We start from the raw sequence: 18,644 nt of genomic DNA, 5'->3' as shown, positions 1-18,644 counted from the left end.
TCTTCACCCTTCCTCAGCCGCCCCTCCCCTACAGGGGCTTCTACACACAGCCATTTAAGATGTAAAAAAATCATGTTAACATTCGTTAAGTGACAAAAGCTTGAGGGTATAACCCATGCACAGAAAAATAATCTCATGACTCAAAAGCCTGCTTTATCATCCCTAGTTGTACTTCCTGGTTCATCATTCCCTGCCTCCAGCCTGGAAAATACTTCCTATACTTCCTTTGGGCAACAAAAGAAATTAAGTTGTTTTTGCTTTTTTATTTGGGCTCCATTCAGCCCCTCAGTTTCATATTACAACTACTTTCTATCACCGCTCTTTTCTGTTCTCACTAGCAACTCCCCTCTCCCCTTCCCCAAATATGTGTCCCCAAAGCACCATGGACTTAGCACCATCCCAGCACTCACTATAGCGTGTGGAGGGTCTCTATGTGCCTGTCGCTCCCCACAAGGCCGTGAGCTGGCTAGTCATGGGACTGTGTCTTCTCATCTCTGTCTCTCTAGCACATAGCACAGTGCTGAAAAGTCCTTAAGAGACGCTGGAGAAGCCTGCTTCTCTCCCCAAGCCCTATGCCCATCAATTCATTTACTACATGCTTTGTAAACTCTATTTTTCAAGTTTCCAGGTCTCTTCCCAGCTCTGCTCCTACACTCACCCAAATGACAGTTTGCTCAGGTCTTCCTTTTTAGAGCTCATTGTCTTCTCACACAACTGCTAGCATTGACATCAGTGTTTGTACATTGTTTTACGGTTTACAAAGTGGTTTTCTTGTGCACGCTTATTTCGTTAAATGTAAGCCACTTGCATCTTCCCTGGGCTCCAGTCAGATGAGAGTTTCTAAGTAAACATTTACTGAGCACTTATTATGTGCCACAGTTGGATTTGGGTATTTTAAGTTTTAGTCTTCTAGGAGCCTCACTGTGTGAACTCTGCCAAATATGCAGACAACCTCACGAAAGCAAAGAGGCAAATCCCCAGGATCCTGGATTCCCAGTGCCTCATAGACTACCATTGTTTATCAAGGTGCACTTGTGTTCTGGACCATCCTTCTCATAAATGCGCCCATTCAATTCCATCTTCAGAAGCAGGGAAGCACCCTGTTTTGAGACCTGTCCTGTGGAAAGGAAGAATGGTGTAGTGGAATGTGCAGTGGTCTGGGATGGAGACCTCAGGACTAGTCCTGGTATTGCACAGGTCTATGGCTCTTTACCTCAGTTCCCCCGTCCTTAGGATGAAGATAATTCTACCTGCCCTGTCCCTTCCCACGGTCATTAAAGGATTATGAGATTTGGAGTCCTAATGGCCTTTGATGGAGAAGTACAAATGTAAGGGCTCATTCTTCCTCCTGTCTTCCAGTGTCCCTCCCCCATTCCCACATGGGCGTGAGCGTCTGGTGCTTCAGAGGCAAGTGGACATTTCTCACAACGTCCTCCATCAATAGATAGATCCCCATTATATGGTCTCAGTTCTGTTCTGTAATCATTTGAATTAACAGCAATAGTGAGCATTTACTGAGCACTTGTGAGGTGCCAGGGACTATGCTAAGCACTCCACATACTTGTAGCTCAGTCCTTGTAATTCAGTCATTATGCCTTCCCTAGGAAGTGGGATACTTTTACATGGGCGAGCATGGAGCCTGCAGTGTTAACTTATTTCCAGTTTGTATCCTTTTTAAATTTTTTTCTTGCCTTATTGTACCAGCTAGGATTTTCAATACGATGTTGAATGAGATGGTAAATAGAAATGATGAAAGCAGACATTCTTGCCTTGTTATCATCAGTCCAAGGGAGAAAACATTGAGTCTTCACCGTTAAGTATGATGTTAGCTGTAGGGTTTTTTCCAGTCATAAATAGGTATCGTATTTTGTTAAAAGCTTTTTATACATCTATTGAGATGATCCCATGGGCTTTCTTTTTTAGTCTATTGTATGATAAATCACACTGAATTTATATAGAATTAATATTATTTCTTCCCTAAATGTTTAGTAGAATTTATCAGTGAAGCCACATGTACCTGAAATTTTACTTGTGGAAAGGTTTAGCTAGAAATACAGTCTATTTAACAGATAATAGGGCTATTCCAGTTATCTGTTTCTTCTTGAGTGAGTGTTGGTAGTTTGGTAGCTGGTGTCTTTCAAATAATTTCCCCGTTTTGTCTAAATTTTCACTTACTGGCATGAAGTTGTTTATAATATTCTCTTATTATCTTTTTGATCTGTGTGAAAGCTGTCGTGATGTTCAGTCTTTCATGTCTTATGTTGGTGATCTTGTCTTTTTTCTTGATTAGTCTGGTAGTTTTTAAATTTTATTCATCTTTTTAAGGAAAGAGCTCTTGGTTTGATCGAATTTCTCTTTGCTTTTCTGTTTCATTGACTTCTGCTCATTATTCTTTCCCTTCTGCATACGTTAGTTTTAGTTTTCTTCTGTTCCTAGTTTCTTAAGGTAGAAGTAGAAGCTTAGATCATTGATTTGAGACTTGGTTATTTTCCAGTATAAACATTTAATGCCATTAATTTATCTCTAAGCACTTTTAGCTACTACATACCATTGACTTTGGTATATTGTCATTTTTTTCAGTTCAAAATATTTTCTAATTTCCCTTGTGATTTTTAAATTTGACTCATGGGTTTTTAAGAAGTGCATTATTTAATCTTCTAATAGTTGAGGTTTTCCAGATATCTTTTTATTTTTTATCTCTAGTTTAATTCTAGTATGGTCAAATTAAAGACTATATGATTTCATTTTATCACAATATATTAAGACTTTATAGTCTAGAATATGGTCTTATCTTGGCCAGTGATTTATATGCACCTGAAGACAATGTGGATTGTGCTGTTGTTGGTTAAAGTGTTCTAGTAATGTCAGTTAGATTGAGGAGGTTGATGGGATTATTCAAGTCTTTTACACTCCTCCTGATTTTTAGTCTACTTTTTCTATCAGAGAGACAAGAATGCTTAAATTTCCAACTATAGGTGTGGTTTTGTCTATTTCTCCTTTCTTTATATCAACTTTTGCTTCATGTATTTTGAAGTCTATCAATAAATACATGTACATTTACCTTTTTTTTTTTTTTGAAAAATTGATCCCTTTTTCATTGTAAAATCCCTCTTATCCCTGGTAATATTCCTTGTTCTAAAGGCTACTTTGTCTGATATAGTCACTCCAGTTTTGTTTTGATCAGTTTTTTCCTGATAAATCTTTTTTTTGTTCTTTTCCTTTTAACACACTTGTGTCTTCATATTTAAAGTGTGTTTCTTGCCGATAGCACATAGTTAGGTCTTGCTTTAAAAAAAAAAAAAAAAAAAAATTCCAATGTGATTATCTCTGCTTTTTAATTGAAGTTTTTAGGCTAGGTATACTTAATGTAATTATTGATATGATTGAGTTTAAGTCTACTATCTTGCTGTTTATTTTCAGATTGTCTCATATGTAATTTGTTCATGTTTTCCTCTCTGCCTTACTTGGTATTAACTTAATATTTTTTATGATCTCACTTTATCTCCATTGCTGGCTTATTATCCATATGTCTTTTATTTTTTAGTGGTTGCTCTATGATTTAAAATATACATTTTAACATATCAAAGTCTGCCTTCTAATAATATACCACTTCATGTATACTATAAAAAAACTTATATATTCAATTTTGTACCTCTTGTCCTTTGTGATATAATTGTCACATATTTTACCTCTACATTTTATAAATCCAGCAATACAGTGAAAATTTTTTGCTCTAAACAGTTAACACTTTTAAAGAGACTTCAAAAATAAGTACAAAATTTGTTGCAATTTACCCACATATCTACTATTCCCAGTGCTTTTTATTCCTTTGTGTAGACCCAGATTTATATCTAGTATCATTTTCCTTTTTCCTGGAGAACTTCCTTTAAAATTTCTTACAGGCAAATCTGCTAGTGATGACTTATCTCAGCTTTGATCCGAAAAAGTATTTATTCTGCTTTCATCTCTGATTGATATTTTTGCTTGATGTAGAATTCTGGGTTGGCAGGTTTTTTTCCTTTTCAGTACTTCAGGCCATTGTTGTCTTCTGGTTTGCATAATTTATGACAAGAGTCTGCCACTTTGTCTTTCCTTTTTGTGCAATGTCCTTTTCCCACTGGCTGCTTTTAAGATTTTATCACTTGTTTTCAGCAATTTGGTTATTATGTGCCTTGGTAGGGTTGGTGTTTACTGGGAATTCAGTGCTTTTTTCTTGTATCAGTTAGTTTATTGGTCGCACCAAATTCTGAAGGCTTTTGATCATTTCTTTAAAATATTTCTTCTGTGTTTCTCTTCTTTTTGGGGACCCCAGTTACATATATGTTAGATGACTTGTTACTTTCCTACAGGTCACTGATGCTATGGGTTTTCTTTTTTCAATCTTTTTTCCCTCTTTGCTTTATTTTGGATATTTTCTACTTCTATTTCTTCAAATTCACTGATCCTTTTGATGTATCTGTTCATCTCATTTATTATATTTTTATTTCAGTTATTGTATGTTGTCATTTATTTAAGTTTTATTGGGGTCTCTGTCTTCTTTTTTTAATCTTTATCATGTTCATGTTTTTCTGTAAATTCTTGAGCATATAGTATATTGGCTATAGTAGTTTTACCATTCTTGTATGCTAATTCCATTATCGCTGTCATTTCTGAGTCATTTTCTAATGATTTGTTTTTCTCCTGCTTATTAGTCATTATTTTTTTCTTTTTTGCATACCTTATGGGGTTTGTTTTTGTTTCTTGTTTTTTGTTTTGAGACAGCGTGTTGCTCTGTTGCCCAGAGTAAAGTGCAGTGGCACTATCATGGTTTGCTGCAGCCTTGACCTCCCAGGCTTAAACAGTCCTCTCACTTCAGCCTCCTGAGGAGCTGGGAACAGAGCTGCACACCACTACACCCAGCTTATTTTAGAGATAGGGTCCCCCTATGTTGCCCAGGCTGATTTCCAACTCCTGGGCTCAAGTGATACTCCCATCTCAGCCAAAGTGCTGGGATTACAAGCATGAGTCACTGCACCTAGCCCTATTTTATTAGATGCTAGACATAGTTAATTTTACTACTATAGCCACTGATTTCTTTTCTTTTTGTATTCCTTTAAAGAGTGTTGTACTTAGTTCTGGTATACAGTTAAGCTAATTGGAATCAGTATGATTATTTCAGGGCTTGCTTTAAGATCTCTTAGGGTAAGTCTGGCACTGCCTTTTGTCTAGGGCTAATTTAGCCTCACTGTGAATGTGATGCCTTTCTGAGGACCCTACGTGTTGCTTTGTATACAATCATGCATCACTAAACAATGGGGATACAGTCTGAGAAATGGACTGTTAGGCAATTTAGTTGGGCAGACATCATAGAGTGTACTTACACTAACCTAGATGGTATAACCTACTACATGCCTAGGCTATATGGTATAGCCTATTGCCCCTAGGCTACAAACCTGTACAGCATATTACTGTATAGAATACTGTAGGCAATTATAACACAATGGTAATTGTTTGTGTATCTAAACATAGAAAAGGTACAGTACAAATACAGTATAAAAAATTAAAAATGGTATACCTGTATTAGGGCACTTACCAGGTATGATGCTTGCAGAACTGGAAGTTGCTCTGGGTGAGTCTGTGTGAGTGGTAAGTGAATATGAAGGCCTGAGACATTACTGTACACTAGTATAGACTTTATAAACATTGTACACTTAGGCTATACTACAAAATTGTTTTTTCTTCAATAATAAATTAATTAACCTTAGCTGACTGTAACTTTTTTGCTTTAGAAACTTTTTAATTTTTGCAACTTTTTGACTCTTCCAGTAACAGCTTAAAACACAAATACACTGTCATTGTACAGTTATAAAAATATTTATTTACATCCTGACTCTGTAAGTTTTTCTATTTTAAAAAAGGGGGTTTTGGGGTTTTTTATTTTTAGACTTTTTTAAAAAAATAAGACACAAACACACACGTCAGCCTAAGCCTACATCAGGTTAGGATTACCAATATTACTGTTTTCCACCTCTACATCTTGTCCCACTGGAAGGTCATCTGGGGCAATAACATGCATGGAGCCATCATCCTCCATGATAACAATGCCTTCTTCATGAATACCTTCTGAAGGACCTCCTTGAGGCTGTTTTACAGTTAACTTTCTTTTTCTTTCTACATAGAAGGAGGACACTCTAAAATAACAGTAACTGGTAAATACATAAACCAATCACATGATCACTTATTATCATTATCAAGTATTGTGTGCTGTACATAATGATATGTGCTATGGTCTCATAGGACTGGCAGCACAGTGGGTTTGTTTATACCAGCTTCCCCACAAACATGTGAGTAATGCATTGCATTACAATGTTAAGATGACTGCGATGTCACTATGTCACTAGGTGATAGGAATTTTTCATCTCCTTTATAATCTTATGAGACCATCTTATACGCCATCTGGCATTGACCAAAACGTTGTTATGCAGCACACAACTGTATCATGAAGTCTGTTCCTTCTCACCTGGGAATATGAAGTCTTCCCAGCTCTGGAAATCATTTGGCTTAGTGCTTTGCAATGGTTCTTTCTCCATCCTTATGGAGTTTCGTTCCTTGTATGTGAAAATCCGTATTTTGCCAGAGCTCTTTAAGTGGATCCCCTTTCAGATAGCCAAAACTCTTTCTGGCATTGTGCCCACACATTCTAGCTGCCTCAGTCATCTTGAACTTGAATTCTGGGCTCTGTTTGGGCTCCCCTTCCCTGTGCTGCAGCCTGGAAATTCAATGCAGGCAGTAGGGTAGAGAAATTGTAGGGGTCTCTCATTTGATTCACCTCTCTCAAGGATCATAGTTCTGTGTTGCCTTTTGTCCAATGTTTGAAAATATTTGTTTCATGTATTTTGTATGACTTTCTAGTTGTTTAAGACAGAAAGGTAAATCCAGTTCTTTTTATCACGGCTGAAAGCAGAGGTGGCAATACGCACTTGCATTATCCTTATTTTAGAGGAAACTGGGGGCACAAAGAGATTAAGCAACGTGCCCCATATGACATTATTCTTGAGTGGTGGAGTCCAAATTTGAGCCCTGGTCAGCAGTCTTCACTAAGTCTGTCTTGTTCACTGCTATATAACCATATACAGCAGCTGGTACATGGATTTGGTACTCAATAAATGTTGTTGAATGAATGAATGACCAATTTGAAGGTGCTCAGCTTTTCTTATACTACACCCTGGTTGTGTTTAGGTTTATATAAGTGCACCTGAATGGTTCATTCTGATTAGCAAGTCCTAGGGTCTCTAGGCCCCAACAGATACTTTTTTACCTACTCCTCCGTGTACCTTGCAGACACCCCTGTGTGTAAGCAGCAGCTGCTGCCTTCTAATACCAAATCTGCTGTCTGGCTCCCACATTGAAACGTATCATTTTAATCATGTACTTTCAAGCCAGGAAGTAAATTTGCATTACAAAAGTCAAATTCCTTTCCCTGGTGGTAGCCATGCAAAAGACTTGGCCACTTTTTCACTCTTGTCCAGGGAATAAATTCTAGAAGAAGGAGCCCATTTTAGTCAGAGTCAGGGCCACATAAAAAGAGCAAGAAGGTCATCTGGCATAGACCACTCCCTGCTTCCTAACCTACATTCTTTGGGATGCTGATGGAAAGGGAGCCAGAATTCTCTCTCAGCGGTCCCCTCATCCAGAACCATAGGTCTGTTCACGATGATGCCAGAGCAATTGATTAAAAATTATATGCCCATTTCCACATCTGCATAATTTTGCATATTTATTTAATGGACAAATAAACTCATTTGGATTCTCTCATTCCCTTTCTTTCTGTTCTGCTTTTGATGTATCATATAGGTCTGGCTCAGCCTGGGTAAATGACCAGTTCGGTCTTCGTTCTACAGGGGAAATGGGTTCTTGTTAGGAGACCTCTAGAAGCTGTCCTGGTCCAGTCTTCCAGAATTCACTCCTTTGCACCACAACCCAGGAAGTGTGGCCTGGGCATTGTCCCGGTTAGCTGAGGTCTGTGCCTGGCTAGGGTGTGTGGAGGAAGTGAAGGGGGTGGAGGTGGGGGTTGCTTGTCAGGAAGATTTCAGGTGGACAGGTTGTCAGCTGCTCCGCAGATGAGTATCTCCCCAGGGACTAAGCTGCTGTCACTGTGGGTAATTGGATTCCTGCTCCCCAGCAGAACAGGCACCAGTAACCTTTAGGATTAATTACTCCAGTCGACCTCAGCTGCCTGCTCTGGCTGGTTGTCCTCCCTGCTCTTGATCAGAAAGCCCCAGGGGCTCAATGTCGGGCATTGGATATTGGGACAGGAGTGTGAGCTGGAGACTTCTTGATCTGAGCCTTGAGAGATTGTTCACGTACATTTGCAAAGGCACTTGAGAATGATGCTGTGCTTGACCTTTAAGGAAAGGCCATTCCGTGCCCTCGGGTGAGGTTAGGGAGCTCTTCTGTGGATGGCAGTGCAAAGTCAAAAGCCATTCTAAAGAGGAATGCCAAGCTGTCAACCTTCTCTCCACCAGGTCCTCTGAGAGGGAGGCAATGGCTTGCTCCCACCTAGAGAGAGAGTTTGGGAGGTTCTTACGGCAAAAGGCTACAGCTGTGGCTTCCAGGCCACTGAAAATGTATTCCTGCTGCATTTGCTCCCCAGAACGTAGAACCTAAGGTAGGGAGATAGGGAGACACTGCAGTGGCATCATCCTTGGTGGCGCTGAGTGTGTGTGATTCGTTGGAATAGTAATGGCTAATATCTATGGAGTTCTTACCACAAGGTGAGCATGCATTAGCTCACTCACTCCTCACAATGGCCCTACAAAGGATGTGGTATTATAATCCCCATCTCATAACGGTGGAAACAGGGCTGAGAGATGTTAATCGCAGAGAGACCACATAGCTGCTAACTGGCAGATCTTCAAAGCATAGTGTGTTTGTTACCAGGCTTCACTGGTTCTTGTCCTTGGAGGTCTTGACAATGGGACTTTTCCTTTTCTGTTTCTGGGCTGGGGGGAAGGAAGAAGCAATGACCATGGTGACACTGGGTTCTGTAATCTTTGGCCCATCTCGGCACGGAAAAGAACTAACTCTCATGTATCCTTCATACGTATCACGTGACAATTACCACCTTGAAGGGCCTTTTGCTTTCTGTGTTATCGTTTGCTGTTTGGTTCTCCCTTCTTATGCTGATCAATAACCCATCAGTCAGCAAAGAGACATTCACATGGACAGAATGTCCCTCTGACTCTCGATCCCTTGGCCAAGATTAGGCGGGGCACCTTCACTGTGCCCCCCTCAATAGGGTCCTTGCGCACTCATCTTTATTCCGCCCAGCTCCGGCAGTTGGCAGGGAGCAGTGTGTCATGATGAGACGTTCCTGGAAAGCCTGATTGGCCACTCATTTGTTTCCACTGCCACCTCCCCACCCCCCAGATGGCAGTGGATGTTGCCATGACAACATAATGGGATGCAATCACACCTATTGTGGGGCAGGAATGTTGACTGCATGAAAGAGCGTGTGTGGGGCCAGGGAGAAGATGAGAGAAACATAGACCTTCTTGTGCCCAGGAAGAAAGGAAGTTAATTCAGAATTGAGAAGCCTGCCTTCTGAATTTTAAGTTCCCACCTGATGCCTGTAAAAACTATTTATTACTTGCCAGCTCACATTATTCTCCTACTGTCACAGTCTTACAAAAAAAAAAAAAAAAAAAAAAGGCACAAGACCAGAGTTTTGGACTCATTTTGAAACAGAACTTAGCCTCCAAGATGAGAAATTCCTTGCTGCTTTAGTTTTATTTATTCCTTTCTTGTCTGCCCCACTCCTTCTCCCTTTCATACACATCTCCCCAGTAGCAAGACCTCCACAAAGTTGGGGAAGGGAATGGGTGACATTTCTATAATAGGAGAAGAGTTCTGATTTCTTCATTTTTGAGACCAAAAAAGTGTTGAATTAAGTCAAGGAAATACTCAAAAGAAGCAAATTCATCATCAAATTGGAATGTCATTGGAACACAGGAGAGAAGTAAGTTGGGTGGCGGGGGGGAGCCTGGGCAGGAACTGGGAAAGAGCATTTCTGAGCAGGGGTGACAGATTGGGGACTCCAGTCCAAAGACCTAACTGTGAATTTTAGTCTTGCTACAACCCTTAGTGTTGTTACAAATAAGACTTCTAAAGTCAGAGTCCCAGGTTTTGTTCCTGGCCCTGCCACCTACTAGCTTACAAGTGTAAACTTGGGCAAGTTACCTAACATTTATTTGCCTCAGTCTGGGCTGGAGGAGGACTAAATGAGTTTGTTCAGAACATTCCAAAAGGGTTTGCTGTTATTTTTACTGTGCAACTGGAGCAAGTTATTTTGCCTCTCTGAGCTTTGATTTACTCACTAGTAAATGGGAATTATATTTGCCTCACAAGCAAGGATTTGTGAGGATTAAATAAGCTAATGTATGGAAAAGTGCCCAGCTGCTTTCCAGACATATGATAGGTGCTAAATAAATGTCAGTCAAATTTGATCTATCCAAGGGAGAAAGGAGAAGAGTGACTCTTAAAACCCTCAGCTACTCATTCTTTTGTCTCGTCTCACACAAACATAAACTTGATGGGCAAGTCTTCATTTTCTCTGGTCATCAAGTATTTGTGATTGCTGAACTGACCTGGATGTTGTGGGGAGTCCAGCAGTCTGCAGGGAGTGCCCTACCTCCAGAGTGTTTTCAGGGAAACCAAGGGAAAAGGAACAATGCAAGTGAAGCTATTACGTCGGCATTGGGAGCTGCAGGCTCCTCTGCAGCGGGAAATAGTCCTTGGTCCATAGGAGGTACTCTACAAATATTAATTGAGTAAATGAATGGATGAATTTCAAGCAGAAAGACAGTGAACTACTAAGACAGGCAGTGTGTTCTGGAGACACTGCAGAGAGGCAGAATCCAGTGAGTATTAGAAGGGTTAAAAAGGTGGGTAGAGGAGCTAGGATTTGAGCAGGCTTTTATGGGGTAGACGGAATACCTGCAAGCTGCTTGTCTTTGTCAGGACTCTGCTTCCTAGCACAGAGTCTCCAGAAGAGAGGGATCCACAGCTTTCCTTTCCGGTCCACTGGCTGTCCTAAGCCCTCTTAGGTGCTATGCTCACAGTGTATATGCACATAGGAGGAATACAAAGGACAAATATTAATCAGCTATCTATTGCTGCATAACAAAATTCCCCCAAAACTTAGCTACTTAAAACAACAGACATTCATCATCTTACAGTTTCTGTGGGTTAAGAATGCAGACATGGCTTAGTTGGGTGCCTCTGGCTCAAGAACCCTCACGTGATTGTAGTCAGGATGTCAGCCACAGCTGCAGTCACCTAAAAGCTTGACTCACATGGTTGTGGGTTGGTCTCCATTCCTCACCATGTGGCCTACTTCTTGTCCTGACAGCTGACAGCTGATCCAAGGGCAGTTGATCTGAGAGACAGAGGCCACCAAGATGAACATCACAGTCATTTCTGCCATATTAGGTAGAAGCAAGTCAACAAGTCCAGCCCACACACAAGGGCAACACACAAGATGTGAATACCAATAGGATATGGTCTGAGAGTCTTCCCCTTTGTTATTTTATACACATATAAAGAAAACATTGCCTTCTAATTCTTCTGCATCTGAAGACAACATCTGGGACTCCCTGAGCACACCCCAGCAACAAGTCTGTTCTCTCATGGAGATCAGTTCATCAATCTCTACTGCACACTTGTGCCGCATGAAGTGTGGCAGGTGCTGCGACAGCTGGCTGAACACATGGGAACAGGAGCCCAGGATTGGGGGACAGCAGGGAGGGAATGAGGGCAGAGATGTCATCCCACTGAGCAAATTCTGGACCAATCCTGAAGGATGGGAAATGTTAGCCAGAAGAGGGGAGTGGGTGTTTTAATCTGCAGGGACAGTGAAAGCAAGACCTTAGAGGGAAGAAAGGTGTGGTGTGTGGGGACAAGAAAGGCTTCAGAGATGTTGGAGGGTGGAAGTCTGGAGAGCATGGGAAGCTTGGGAAGCAGTGGGCAGCTGGTTCCCTAGTTTTCTTTGGATCCATCTTGATAGCTGTGGTCAGACTGGATTAAGGAGTGGATGCTTTTTGCGCAGATCTGGAATAAGGAAAGAATGAATGATCAGCACAACCTGATCCCCCAACCCCAAAAGTTGGGATCAAGGGGATATCTCTGAGCCCAGGGTAGAGAGGAAAAGCAAGGTAGAAGAAGCAGTGTCCTAAGAGAGAACCAGGTCCAGCCTAGGGCAAAATTTAAAAATCAAGTTGCTTATTTGGCTTGATAAGACAGAAAAATAGGTATATTTTGTTTTATTTTAAAAATATATATATAGTGATTCTAGGTGTCACGTATTACAAGTAAATGACAACTGCCAAATAATTGATGCTGACACGAAATGGCAGGAGGTCAGAAAGGATGGAAGCTCCTCTTCTGGAGTGGTCTGGACAGTGGGAAACTTTACATGGTCCTTACAACATGGGCCAGATGGTTGCCAGGTAACACTGTGTGCTGTTTTCCAGGCAGGGGAGGTGGTGCAGATGTTCAGGTGTGTTCATAGTCACAAATGCTGACCCCAGGGACTGGGGGTCTCTGCACCCCACAAGCACTTTAAAGCATCAGGCTCCATGTGTCTGTCTCTGCCTTCCTTCACAGCCTGATAGCTCTGTCTCCAAACTAATGAGTCTAGGAAAGGAAAATTAGTATACTCTTCCCATCGTACGCCACCCTTGAGAATGGGACTCCAGTGGCTACTCTGGGGCTCACAGCCCCCAGGACATAGAGCTTAGGTGTAGAGAGAGCTTTGAAATGAAAGTCAAAACTTTGGGTTCTCCTAGTTCTCCACCCAGGTAGTTACGAGATTGCTGACAGCTCATCCAACTCACTCCCTCTCACAGAGCTTCAGGGTCCTCATCTGCAAAATACAGGGGCCGATGCTGCAGGCGCATGGTCCAGTGTTCCAGCTGCACATTAGAATCCCATGGAGCTTTCTAAGGTCAGGCATGCCCAGGCCCCAGCATGAAGGATTCTACTTTAAAGGGCCTGGGTAGGGCCCAGGCATTACTGTTCCTTTAAACTGCCCAGATGATTCTGATGCCCTGCTGGGGCTGAGACCCACTGGACCATGTGCTCATCAAGGCTCCTGAAAGAGGCATTGATGGTTTCATACACGACTCCCACAAGGGCTGCACGCCATAGTCACCTGAAGACTGATCAACACCAGCCTCCACCTCTCGAAGCAGAATCTCCAGGTCAGAGTGAGACCCACAAATCTGCATTTAAGATTGTCCCCCAAGGAGTTCTATTGCTGCAGACGTATGGTCCAGTGTTTCGTAAACACCAAGTGTCCTTACCGGGTACCAGAGCTGGAAAACTTGAGTGCATCCACTCTGCCCCTTACCAGGGATCTTTGTGAAAGCACCGAGCCTCTCTCCTCTCATATTGAGTTAGAATTCTAGCAGTTCCTCACAGGGCTGCGGTGATCAGCTGAGTGCTGGTACAGCGATATTGTTGTTATTATTTCCCTGCTGCCTGGGTGTTCTGGGTGCGTGTCTCCCATCAGTGTCTCCTGCTCTGCTACCTCTTTGGGTACAGCACACAGTGCTGTGTGGTCACAGATGCTTAATCAAAGGGTGTGCATGGAGATAATGAAGACCTGGGCCTGCTCTGGAGTGTGCCTCAGAAATCCACTCAAAGAACAAGACCACGCAGTTTCTAAATCAGTCATTTGGGCTGGTTTAGCATGAAAGGCTCTGATGAGCCGGGACTGATTCATCCATTCTCAGTGTTCTGGGGAGGCATGGGGAAGAGCTCTCTGAGAATGCCATGGACTTCCGGCGTGAATAACACAGCCTGTCTCCCTCTCCGTCACTGACAGGGCTGCCCCCTCTGCAGGTGGCCTGGAGTGGCCAGGGCAGAGGGACATGATCCCTGCTTGGCCAGTTGGGAGCCCACGAGGGTGGTGGCCCAAGTGCATCCTGAATCTACCTCCACAGAGTCAAGCCCCTGTCCCCTCCCTGCTCCACTGTGTGAGGTCGCCATGGTGACTTCCTGTCCCCAGTATGTCAGGGCTCTATCAGAGCCAATCCGCGGCAGGTGCAGATAAGGGTCTCTAAGCAGAGGCGGCTGTCACGCAGCCTGCCGTCGCCACCAAGCGTAGCATCGATTCTCGCCTGTGCCCGTGCCCACAGAGGATGAAGGAGGCTGGGGGAGGAGGGAGCCCTTTCTATATTTAGCTCCTGCACTGGGTACGTCCCAGTGGACAGCTTTGAAAGAGGCTGACTTCCAGCTCAGCCTGGGAAGGCTTAACATTCCTCAATTAGGCACACTCACGTGGGGCTGTGTTTTGCCCATAGAGAGGGTTAAAAGAAAACAGGCAAAAGGTAAAGCAAGAGGGAAGAGAACAGCAAAGCTAAGCTGATTTATAGCAACTAGGAAAGCTGCCCCTAAACGGTTCCTCCACCCACCCACCCACCCCCAACCCCACCCCTAGGCCTTAGGGACAGTGGAGGGAGGTTGGCCCAGTGGGTGCTGGGAAGGGTGACAGGAGCATCAAAATAGGGGGTCCTCTCGGTTGTTTAGCAGTCGGCTTAGTCCCTTAGACCAGAGGCAGAGCCTAGGGCAACTGACCCTTTGCCCCAGGTCCTAGAGTAATGAATGGGCCTTTGGCGGGACTCCACCATCTGGGAGGGGTGCAGTGGGAACTCTCAGGTTGCTGGAAATTGAGGTTAATGGACAAAAAAAAAAAAAAAAACCCTCCAAAGAGACATGAAAGGGATTCAGCACACCAGGGGAGCCAGAAGGCCCACAAATTATTTATTTGCCTGAATTCACCAGGTAATTGCTTGTCCTTCTGCTCACTTCTGCTACCCAAGCTGTGGCCCATCCAGTGGCCTGGACTGAGCTCCCTCAGCCTGGACATTGTAAGAAAAGAGAGACCAGGAAAAAGGATCAAGGTTCTGGCCTCCCAAGGCTCCTAAGCTCCCAGAACACAGGCATGAAAGAGAGAGCGAAGGACAGACGTGGAGAGACTCATGCAAATCAGCATCCTATGAACTGGCTGAGGGGCCGGGAGGAGCAGCCCATGGGTCTGGGGGGCTGTGACTGAAGGCAGATGACCACCTGGCTCTGGCCTCAGGCCCCCTCCCAGCCAGTCAGTGTGGGGAGTACGCAGCCAGCCTGGCATTCTTTCAGAGATGTCAGCAATGCCAGGTGAGGGCTTCAGTGCAAGATAATTCTCATTGTTCAAATTCTGCTCAAATGTGGCAGTAGATGCAAATCACCCTACTGCTTAATGAGCAGATTCAAAGATCAGAAATCAATGGCTTCTCCCCTGAAACCTTCACTCTGCAGCATCACTCTGAGCCTGAGCAGAGACGCGTCTTTCGGAGGCTTGACCACAGCCCAGGACGTACTGAGTGGGTGCTGTCTCCAGGAGGCTAGGCTGGATGCTAGCAGGGACATTTAGAAAATCTTCCCTCCCCCACTACATCAGTGTTGAATGTCACATGACCTTCCTCCGCCTCCCACCTGCTCAGCCTTTCCTGCTCTAACTTTAGCCTGGAGATAGTAAGTAGGCACCAAGGAAGGCTGGAGAAAGCAGCGACGTGCTGGAACTGGTACTTCCCTTCTGCTTCTTTTGGTCTGATGGTCACCAGACGCTCAGGGAACAGTGAGCCAGGCTGAGTATATGTCCCAGACACTGGAGTCAGAGAGAAAGAGTTCCACCTCTCTCTCTGGACAGCCCAGTTCTACCCCAAAGCATATTAGATGAAAGAATCCCTTCTGGCCTTCAGAATCTGTTTTTGAGCTCCTACAGCCTGTATATATGTATGTAAACACTTACACATGTGTGTTGACTATATATCCACATGTCTGTATATATGTAAATATGGATCTTTAAAAATATATATTGTGCACTTACTATGAGCAAAGCACTCTCCTACTTTCACAAGTGTTCAGAATGAGCAGGGGAATATATGAAGGTACCAATCATATTATTCACTGATGACCTAGTATGTTCCAGGCACAGTATTAGGTACTTGACATGCCTCACAACAACCTCAAGGTAGATATTGCTGTCCCTATTTTGCAGATGAGAAAACAAAGGATCAGAAAGGTTAAATTTGCCCAGGGGCGCAGCACTGGAAAGTAGCTGGCAAGGTTCAGATTAGAATCCAAAGGATCTCCTGGCCACAGACCTGTGGACCACTAGTTTTTAACACTAACCAGCAGTGGGCACATGAGACAGGTACATTCACAAACTCCTCCCATTACAAAGAAGTGAGGAAGCAGGGCTAGTAGAATCAAGTTGGCTCCACACAGGAGTGTGGTGTTAGGCCCTGTGTCCTACCGGGGACCTGTGAGCATGGTGTTGGGGGCCTATCTTAGCCACACACCCTGTGTTCCTCATCTGCACCACCTTTGTCCCAGGGTGCCTTTCCTTCCACCAAATTGCTGTCTGTTGCTCCGGGCTCATTCAGTTGCCACTGGATTTGGGTGTGTTGTTAAGTCACGTGCTCCTCACCTGCTCCGTCACTCCTTTAATCCCTGCACACTGGATTCTCTGACTTGCAGTACAAAGTGTCCCACGTATTAGCTCCCCAGAGGCCTGGACCCACTTTGGGATTGGCTGCCCCCTCACTGGTCATGTGAGCCCTGTTCCTGTCTCGGACCCACTGGCCAGATGCTGGGAGCAGGGATACAGCTCTCTTCATTCACCTGCTGTACCTCAGTGAGGCCGGAGGGGCTCTGGGAGATTCCGCATCCTCAAGCATTGTCGTGCTTTAGTAAGTAGACCACTGAGCACGTGGGATCTTACTCAGCGTTGTTGCTGCCTGATGGAGTAGTTTGGGGTCCTCCACTTCTCCTGGCCTCAGTCTCAGCCGCAAAATGAGGCTCCACTTTCATTCAGATGATTTCTAAGTTGCCCTCTGATCAGGGCTGATGCTCCAAGATTCCTGGGAACCTTGGGGTGGGGACCATGGTGGGAGATGCCGCTTTCAGGGACTGGCCAGGTAGGGTCAACATGAGGTGCCTGTGGACAACCTGCTTCTCCAGCCTCCAGGTAGGAGAGGTCAGGTTGGGCTTTGGGACCCACATCTCTCAGAAAAAAAGAAAGCATTCTTCCTAAACCCCTGCATCAAAAGTCCTGGGAATGAGCCTCCCCACCAGCTACAGAGGTGGCGCTCTGGGCCCGGTGCTCTGCTTCGGCATTTATTGTTCTGACCCATTTTCATGAGGTCTCATTCTTTAGTCTGGGAGCAGCTCGCTGAATTCATCGTAAGTCTCAGGGTCCCCAGTGCCTAGCTGGGGGCCTGCCGCTGCACAGCCAGTGCCCTAGGAATATTTGTTGAAGAAACACATGAAAGTTTTACTCCAGCCCTTAGAATGCAGGCTGAGTCTCTGGCTCCAGCTGGGAGGCATTTATGCTAATGAGTGTTGATCTTGCCTCTCCAAGTGGAAAGTAACTCCTTTAGGAAGGTAGCCTGACTTAATTCCTTTGTATCTTGCATGGGATCTCACCAATTCTGGGCACATAAGATGGGCTCAATATAAACTTGTTAAAATAAATGGAATGCAATATAACTCATCACCCTTTGGACTCCAGGGGCAGCTGCTAGATTCTTTGGGGCATGTCACTATTTAGCCTTAATTACCTACTTTTATATTAGCTCTGGGAACCAATGTGACTGAATGATAAGATTTTGCTCCTGGATAATAGCTAACAATAATAACTACCTTATACTGAATTCATAATATGTGACATCGCTGTGATAAATTCTTTACTTCCCTCAACTCACTTAATCCCAATAACAATCCTTCTGTATTCATTTATTCATTCAACCAGTTTTGTTTTGTTTTGTTTTTTTAGATGGAGTTTCGCTCTTGTTGCCCAGACTGGAGTGCAATGGCGCGATCTTGGCTCACTGCAACCTCCGCCTCCTGGGTTCAAGCGATTCTCCTGCCTCAGCCTCCTGAGTAGCTGGGTTTACAGGCACCTGCCGCCACACCCGGCTAATTTTTGTATTTTTAGTAGAGACAGGGTTCCACCATGTTGGCCAGGCTGGTCTCAAATTCCTGACCTCAGGTGATCCACCACCTTGGCCTCCCAGAATGCTGGGATTACAGGCATGAGCCACTGCACCTGGCCTCAACCAGTATTTTTTTTTAGCATCCATTGTTTACCAGGCACTGGGCGTATGGAAGTATACAAGATAAACAGTTTTATTTTCCTCCTTTTACAGATGAGGAAATAGTCTCGAGGAATCTCAGTAATTTTCCTATAGTCACAAAGCTCCTAACTGGCAAAACTGCATTCATCTACTTGTTTTCATAGTGTCAGGGAAGTGGTGCCCCTCTACAAACTCAAGTTTGTGGCTAGCTTGCAGGGTGGAGGCTGCTGTTTGGTTCCTTTAGAATCTAACAGTGACTTATGCAAATGGATATTTGCCAGGTAAGCACTGTCCTGGAGGTTTGGAAGACAGGTCCAGGGAAATTCTTCTGCACTGTAGTCTCAGATACAGCATCACTGGGGCTTTCCAGGGGGAATTAAGAGTCTTGAAGTGGGAAGGTGTCAGAGGGAGAGAAGGGTCTCTGCCTCTGGGTGGGGGTCTCTTCGGAGAGGTATGGAGAAGGCAAGGGTGAGGTGCCCAGCA

General features: G+C 44.0%; 1 protein-coding gene and 1 long non-coding RNA gene across 3 annotated transcripts in view; one reads left to right on the top strand and one right to left on the bottom strand.

Annotated features, from left to right (window-relative positions):
- KCND3 (potassium voltage-gated channel subfamily D member 3) overlaps window positions 1-18,644 on the top strand; it is a 215,084-nt gene that overhangs the window by 72,956 nt on the left and 123,484 nt on the right. The window lies entirely within an intron of this gene.
- LOC112625985 lies at window positions 7,731-8,976 on the bottom strand. The gene is made up of 4 exons (XR_003119810.1): window positions 8,917-8,976; window positions 8,748-8,791; window positions 8,347-8,538; window positions 7,731-7,874 (listed from the first exon to the last, which is right to left on the bottom strand). It is a non-coding gene; the product is annotated as an uncharacterized LOC112625985 (long non-coding RNA).

This window comes from Theropithecus gelada, chromosome 1, assembly GCF_003255815.1.
Source record: "Theropithecus gelada isolate Dixy chromosome 1, Tgel_1.0, whole genome shotgun sequence".
Lineage (NCBI taxonomy): Eukaryota > Metazoa > Chordata > Mammalia > Primates > Cercopithecidae > Theropithecus > Theropithecus gelada.
Note: the sequence above shows the minus strand (reverse complement) of the source record. Positions and strands in the feature narration are given on the sequence as shown.